Consider the following 7244-nt stretch of genomic DNA (forward strand, 5'->3'; position numbering starts at 1 on the left):
CGGGCGGAGTGCCCCGGGGCCTCCCGGCGAGGCTTCTGCCTGCGCCCTCACGGCCCAGCTCGCTCCCAGAGTCCGGGAGCCGAAGCCGCGCCGCTCCTCGGCCGGTCGGCTAGGACCAAGTGCCCCAGTTCTGGGGACCCAGGGGAACCACGAGTCCCAGCGTGCCTTGCGCCCCGCGCATGCCCTGATGGCAGCCCTTAGGCGGGGCCCGGCATCAGCTGGGACCCCGGCGTCCTGGACTGAGACCTGGAGAGGCTCGTGGGGGTCCCAAACATTAACCCACACCGCAGGTGCCGTTCGTTGGGGATCCGGAGCCGCCCAGGCCCCCACCTGGAGCGGCCGCGCCCCTGCGCTGTTGTTTTTGCATTCAGGATATCGGAACGCCGCGGGGTCCACCGAGGGCCTGTGTCTGGGCCGAGGTCACACAGCTCCGTTGCCTAAGGGCTACTAAGCTCCAGTGGAGCAGGTGCAGGGGCCTGGAAGGGCCGGCACGTCAGGTGGAGGGGAAATGACTGGGTCGGGCTGCGTGCCCTGGGTCGGCCAGGTACTGCACTCCTGCTGCCGCGGCTTTCTCCTCTGAGCGTTGCGGTGACGATCCCTGCCGCCTTTGCAGACCCTGGAGGTTCCAGGGGTGAGAGCTCTGTGTGTGTGCAGGGGGTTGGGGCGAGTCAGAAAGGGGAGCCCCCGCACACCCAGGAAACTCATGTCCAAATGCAGGCCCAGACGCAGAAGGCCTGGCAGGTATGGCCAGAGCTGCGCGCAGTGAGAGCCCCTGTTGACACAGATAAGTACTGTCACTCCCTTTTACACCTGGACAGACAGCCTCTCAGAGGTCAGACCATGTTTGGGTCACGGAGCTGCTAAGAGGCAGGGAGGCTAGCTTCAGAGGCTCTGCATTTAGGAGTAGCCTCGGACCGGCCCACCGGCACATACCAAGTGTATGTCCATCCCAGTTTTACGGATGGGAGACAGGTGAGCCAGGTCAGGAAACTGTCCTAAGGGGTCAGAGTTGGAGCTACAGACCTGAACCCGTCCCCAAGCACCTCTGCAGATACCTCGTCCTCCCCCATCTGCACACACACAGTGACTTGCTAGGGGGCCAGGCGCTTGGGGTCAAGTGTGTTGGGGTCTGTCCTGAGACCCCATGCACACGTATAAGATTCTGAGCCCAAGTCTGACCCTGCAGAATCTGGGAGACCTGGACCCCCACAGCTCTCCCATCCTGGGATGGGTGCTGGGCCTTGTCTCTTTGGAGGAGGGGTGAGGACCATGGAAGAGAGGAGTGGGGTACTTCCCAGCTCTGAAGGAGGGAGGCAGGCAACCAGCTGTCCAGCTCTCAGCTGAGCGGGAGCCCTGTTTGGGCAGAGCCTGGGCAGGAAGTGGTGGCCACGCCCTCCTCTTCCTGCCTGGGCCTGCCCTGGTTCCTCCCATTTGCAGGGGAGGTCTGGGGGAGGAAGCTGGAATGTTGCATGAGTGTCTGCACTTGGAAGTCTGATCCCTGTCTGATCCCAGCCACAAGCTCTCAGCTCCTGTGGGCTCCTCCCCCCCACACACACACCTGTGTTTTAATTACCGAGCAGCCACGGAGGACCTTGTGTTGGCATTTGCAGTGCTTGAGCCAACTTAAGGGGCAATTAGAATGTGACCCAGGTCGTCCCTGGACAGCTGTGTGACACTGGGTAAGTCATCATTTCTTGCCTCAGTTTCCTCATCTGTAAAATGGGCAAACACTGGTACCTACTGAGAGCCCTCAGGTCACTGTGAGGAAACGATCAAGATGAGACTTGCTCAGACCAAGCAAGAGACCCCAGGCCCCCCATTTCTTCACAGAACCTCAGAGCAGATGTCCGTGCAGAGGTGAGTCACCCCACCGGCCATTCCTGGAACTGGTGGGGCCACACTTCTGGATTCTGGGTGAGAAAGTCCCTTCCCCGCGGTGAACCACTGTCCTGTGAGGTGGAAATAAACATACCTGCCTGCAGGGGTGGGGCCCTGATGGGAAGAGGGGGCCATGCGGGCCACGCTGGCACATTGGGTTCCAGAGCATAGCGGTTCAAGGAGAGGTCCCAATCTCTGTCTTCTCTCGAGAAATGGGGAAATCTGGCAAGATCTGGCCCCACCCCACTGGCTCCAGAGTGTTTGTGTCTGCGCCCAGGGAGGTTTTCAGGTTGGGAGGTATGTGTGACTAGCCTCTGGCCCCCAGGAACCCCAAGGACTGTAGGGATTCACTGAGGACTTCCTGGAGCCAGCATAGCTCTGGGAAGTACATGAGAGAGTCCTGCATGAGAGGAGTGTTGGGCAGGGACCTTCTGCTCCTGCAGATCAGGGGCAAAACTAAGTCCTTTCCGTGGGCAGCCACCAGCCAGGGCGGGCTGGGCTCTGCTAGAAGCAGAGAGGAGCAGTCACATGGAGTAGCCTTCTGCTGTCACACTGCAGTGTGACCGCTGATGGCTGAAGCCAGAGCCAGCCAGTGGGTCGGGAAAGACCCAGAGGGGCAGCCTCCGAGCTAGCCCCAAAGCTGGAGCAGGCTCTTGCCAGAGGTAAGTGGGCTAGGAGGACAGAGGAGGGGAGAGAAGGCACTGTCAGAGGCGCGGCCTACGAGTATGGAGCTGGGCTGCGGCCGGAGGTGGCTCTCCCAGGGTGAGAAGTCGTCAGGGCATTCTCACCATGTGGCCTTGGGCAAGTCACTGCCTTTTGGAGCCTCAAGTCCTTGTCTGCCTGTGATGTTTAACTTCAGAGAAGGCTGGACGTCAGAGACCCCTGGTGGGTACTGAATGGAGACCCAGCTGTTGTAACAGGACTATGGAAAAAGGGGGCATCCCGTTCAGAGATGGGGTTCAGTTCACACTGCAGACACCCTAAACAGCGTCCTGGGAGAGGTGAGATGAGAGCAGAGCTTCAAAAGGCAGAAAACAGGATGCAGACGGGGAGAGAGAGGGCATCCCCGGAAGGCAGTCAGGCCTGAACAAAGAAGAGGTGATCCCAGAAAGTTCAGGAAGGAAGAGGTTGTTCAGTGCAGTCCCCAAGGCCTGCTTACATGCGGTTGACAGCAGGGAGCCACCACAGGCCCTGTGCCTGTCACAGCAGGCAGGCAGGATAGAGGGCAGTCTTATAAATACAAGCACTTATAAATGGGGTTTTCTAACTGCTTTGACATGGTGGGAAAATAAAGATGGTTGAAAGAAATATAGAGATGAATAAAGAATTGAAGAGCTGGTTAAAGTCATCTTGTGCGCCCACACTTACTCTCGGGTGCGCAATTTTAACTGCGGTGAGTAGGGTTTGGCTAGATAAGTAACCTCTGTAGCAACGTGTGTGGCTCTGCATCCTGGGCTTGGTCTCCCGCTGTCCAGAGGTCTGCAGACAGCCTGCCAGGTGCACATTCAGTCATGGCGCTGCCGGTCAGCGTTGCGTAAGCATGTCTCTCCAGACATGGGAGCATGATCCTTCTGAAGCATCTCTATTGACTATCTTTGCTGAAGAGGGGATGTCTGACTCCAAAGGACCAAAGATTTTATGGCTTAAGACATGCTGTTTTATGTAGTTTTCTTTTAGAATTATAAGTCATACTGTCGAGGGTTTTTAAAAGAGAGCAAATGTACAATATTATATATAGTAAAAAATCTACCTCCTGACCCAGTTCTCCGTTTTCCCTAAGGACAGTTGCAAATCAGTTTCCTGTATATCCTTCCAGAAATAGTCCATGGTGGTATATATTCAATTAAAAAGCTGATACATATTGTTACAGCCTGTTCCATCTTGGTTTCAATTTTTAAGTTTGGGATTATGAAATATACCAAAGCAGCATAGAAAATGAGTCCCCTCCCCTCTCACCTATGTTAACCCTTTGTGCTGGTGCTTGTTTGTTTAGGGTGGTCTCAGAGGTAGCCCCATGTCAGCGCATCCCTGACTGCCCCTTTATGATAGCTGCTGAAGAACCCAGGTACCAATTGCATGGTGCACCCACCATTTGTCCTTTAGGCGGGTCCCTTTTTTGGATATCCAGAGTATGCTGGATTTTTTCCTTATATACTCGAAGTGGGGGGTCATACCCCACTTTGTGTGTGTGCTCCAAGAGGCATCCAGGCAAAGAATGAGGCTTAGCTTTGGCTTGGGTTCCGGCTTAGTTCCTGCTCTACCACACTTCTAGCTGTGTGATCTGGGTGAGTGAAGACCCTGGTCCTTGCTTTTCTCTCCTACTGTATAAAGTGGGCAGTATTGTATAAAGACGGGTAGAAAATAAAGCATAGAAGCTTCACTGGGTTTGGGGAGCTCTCCATCGACACTAGGCCCTCCTAGCCCCCCAGGCAAGCAACTGGAACTCAGGGCAGCAACTGCTGTTAAGCCTTAAACCACAGTGTGCTCCCCGCCCCTTTTCCCTCGGCCACGCTGGGGGCGGGGCGGTTAAATGTGTCTGTGGCGTCAGCACGCGCAGGACCAATCCCCGTGCCTGGCAGACGTTAGCTCATTTGCATGAGTCGCCCGCCATTGGCCTGTTGGGCAATCCTGGCCGTCCCAGCTTTTTAAAGACGCCGCGTAGTATAAACAAGGAGATGTGGTGCGGCCTGGCCATGATGTCATCGCGGTGCTGCAGCTTTTGTGGGTGACGTCATCTCCGAGAAGGTTGCCGGCCCAGGGCTGTTAGGGCCATCCTGCCCACTGCGACCGGCCTCACAGGCCGCTTCCGCCCGGTCGGAAGTCAGCTTCGTTGCACTTCAGTGTTTCAGGCGGCGTCCGGTCCCCGAGGAGGGGACGATGACACAGTAAGTCCGGGCTGCGGCTTTCCCAGCGGGACCCATTTCTCTAACAGGGAAACAGCTTCGGAGGCGCCTATAGTTCCGTAGTTTGCATAACAAGGCTGAGTTGCAGCGGGTGGGTCTTGAGCCCATCCCAGGGTCTTCGCATCTTTGGGTCAGGCCATGTGGCCCCGCCCCTTACTCCTGACTATAGCTGCTGTCTCTTTAAGTGCGATGGTGGGGGCGAGGTTTTAAAAAAAAATTTGTCTTTTAAGATGGCGGCCTAGTGGTCACGTGGCTGGTTGCGGTGAGGGATTGGCTCTCACGGCCCCGGCGGGGCGGGGCTCCTGGCGCGGGGCGGGGCCGCTGCAGGCTTGCCGCCGGCTACTGTTTGCCGAAACCTCTCGGCGCGCCCCCGCGATCCCCCCCCCCCGCCCTGCGCGCGACCCCGCCGCTTCGAATGTTGTGAATCAAATGTGGGGTTTGTTACATTCCGCTGCCGCCGCGGGCAGTTCTTAAAGGGCCAGCCGGCCGCAGCGTGCAAAGCCAGCTGTGTCCTGCGTCGCTCCCGCTCCCCGAGGGCCTGGGCCGAGAGACTGACCGCGCGTGGGCCTCCCGAGGCGGACGCCGTCGGGGGGGCAACAAAGAGAGAGCGCCCCCGAAGGGGCGCAACAAGGAGAGGGCGCCCGGGAAGGGGCTGGGCTGCCTCTGGGCCGGGGGGTGGGGAGGGCAGCATATTGTTCCGCCGGGCGGGGGCCCTTAAAGGGTCCGGGCAAGCCCCCTCTGCCCCGTCGCTCAGCTTGCCAGTCCTCGGTCGGGAACAAAGGAGTCAGCGTGTGGCCGGGCAGCCGAAGGTGAGTCGGAGCCAAGGCCCCCAAGTCCGGATCCCCGCACCCCTGGAAGTCCTGGTCTCCTCCCATGGGAATGGAGGCCGAGTACGGCTGGCCCCGCGGGGGTTAATCACGGGCGGTCTAGACTGGGGCGGCGAGACCCCTGAGGTCTGGGCTTCCCTAAGGCCGGGCTGAGTCTCCCCTCTCCCGAGGCTGAGCGCTGCAGTTGGAGAGGAAGGAGCCGCCCCCTCCCCTTGTGGCCGCCACTTCCTTTGTTGTTGCTTTTGTCTCACGCCGAGCACATGGTCTGGGATCCTCGGCTCTTAAAGTCACAGCGCTATGGCCCCGGCGCCGCAGTGTACCCTCCCGCCCCCGGTGGCCCTCCGAGCACGCACAAAGGAGTGGGAGGGGGCCGGGGGAGTTCCCGCACGGAGGGCGTGCGCGCCTCGCCCCCGGCCCTACCCGTGGGGAGCGGTGGCTGGGGAAGCTCCTCGGAGCCTCGGAGCCTGCGCCTGGCTCGTGTTGTGGAGGGGACTGCCCCTCAGGGACACTGGCTCGCTCTCTCCCTGACGTGGTCCCTGGTTTTCTTGTTTCTTGCTCCTCTGGCTTTATTTGGGCACTCAGAAGGTGAGGTTTCGACCCCCATTTTACAGTTGCAGCAACTGAGGCTCACAAGGGAAGAGACTACCCTGACCAAGGTCATGGGGACTCCGGTCCGTCCAAGAACTCACTCCAAGGCTGGTAGACCTGGTGGTCAGGCCCTCGACCGCCTCCCGCACCACATTGGGAGCTCTGCTGGCCCTGGGCCCAGCTTGCCTTTTTGAGGTGGGGTTGGAGCAGGGAAGTGGGGAGGGGCCCTCCTCTCCCAGAGCGCCCTCCTTCTCCCAGGCTCTGACTGCTCATCCACGGAAGCCAGTGGCTTCCCGTGAACACACCCCAGGCAAAGCACTTTGCTGGAGCTCTGTCTACACTGGCCAGCCTCCTTGAGAACACAGCACAGAGATTTGGGAGGAGGTGCAGAGCAGGGGTGGCCACCTGGCTACCCTTGTGTGTGACCTTGAGCAAGCTGCTCTCTCTGCCTCTGGGCCTCACTTGCTCCTGTCCACAGCAGACCTAGTCACAGGGGTCCCAACGAGAACCCCCCCTGACCTCCCGACCTCCTGTGTGGCTGGGACTGGAGTTGGGTTTAGGGCCGCTGGTGCAGGCGGAGAAAGTCAGAGGTCAGGAGCCTGGGCCCCACGGCCGGCCTATACTAGCTCTGTGCCTTTTCCTGGCTGTGAGGCCTCGAGCAGGTGACTTCCTCTCAGCCTCAGTTACTGTTGAGTGGGTGTGTCCCCTCTGTGCCACTTCTGAACTTGGTAGGACTCAAAGCACAGGGAGTCGGTCCCTGCCTTCTCCTTCAGAGGTTGGAGGGTCGCCCTGATTCTGCTCAAGGTTTGGAGATAGAGCTCACTGGATCTCATTTTCTTAATTTTTTTTTTTAGTTTGGTAGAGGGTATGTGCGCTTGCCAGAGGAAGAGATAGAAAGAGAAGGTACCCCCCATGGGGGATGGTCACACTTCCGTCCCTCCCCTGCCATCTCTTTCTCCTTTTGAGATTTTGGGTACACATGCACACGTGCCCAGCGTTTTACGAGCTGCTGGGTCTGGGACTGGAACCACACAGCCAGCCATGTGCC

General features: G+C 58.7%; 1 protein-coding gene across 1 annotated transcript in view; it reads left to right on the plus strand.

The window, feature by feature from the left end:
- Positions 1-4028: 4028 nt before the first annotated feature.
- The window catches only part of RNF44 (ring finger protein 44), a gene marked incomplete in the record, with an annotated part of 12355 nt that continues 9139 nt past the window's right edge, over positions 4029-7244 (plus strand). Inside the window, 1 exon segment of the mRNA XM_027775933.1 lies at positions 4029-4763.

Source organism: Tupaia chinensis, unplaced genomic scaffold, assembly GCF_000334495.1.
Source record: "Tupaia chinensis unplaced genomic scaffold, TupChi_1.0 Scaffold000612_1, whole genome shotgun sequence".
Taxonomy (NCBI): Eukaryota; Metazoa; Chordata; class Mammalia; order Scandentia; family Tupaiidae; genus Tupaia; species Tupaia belangeri.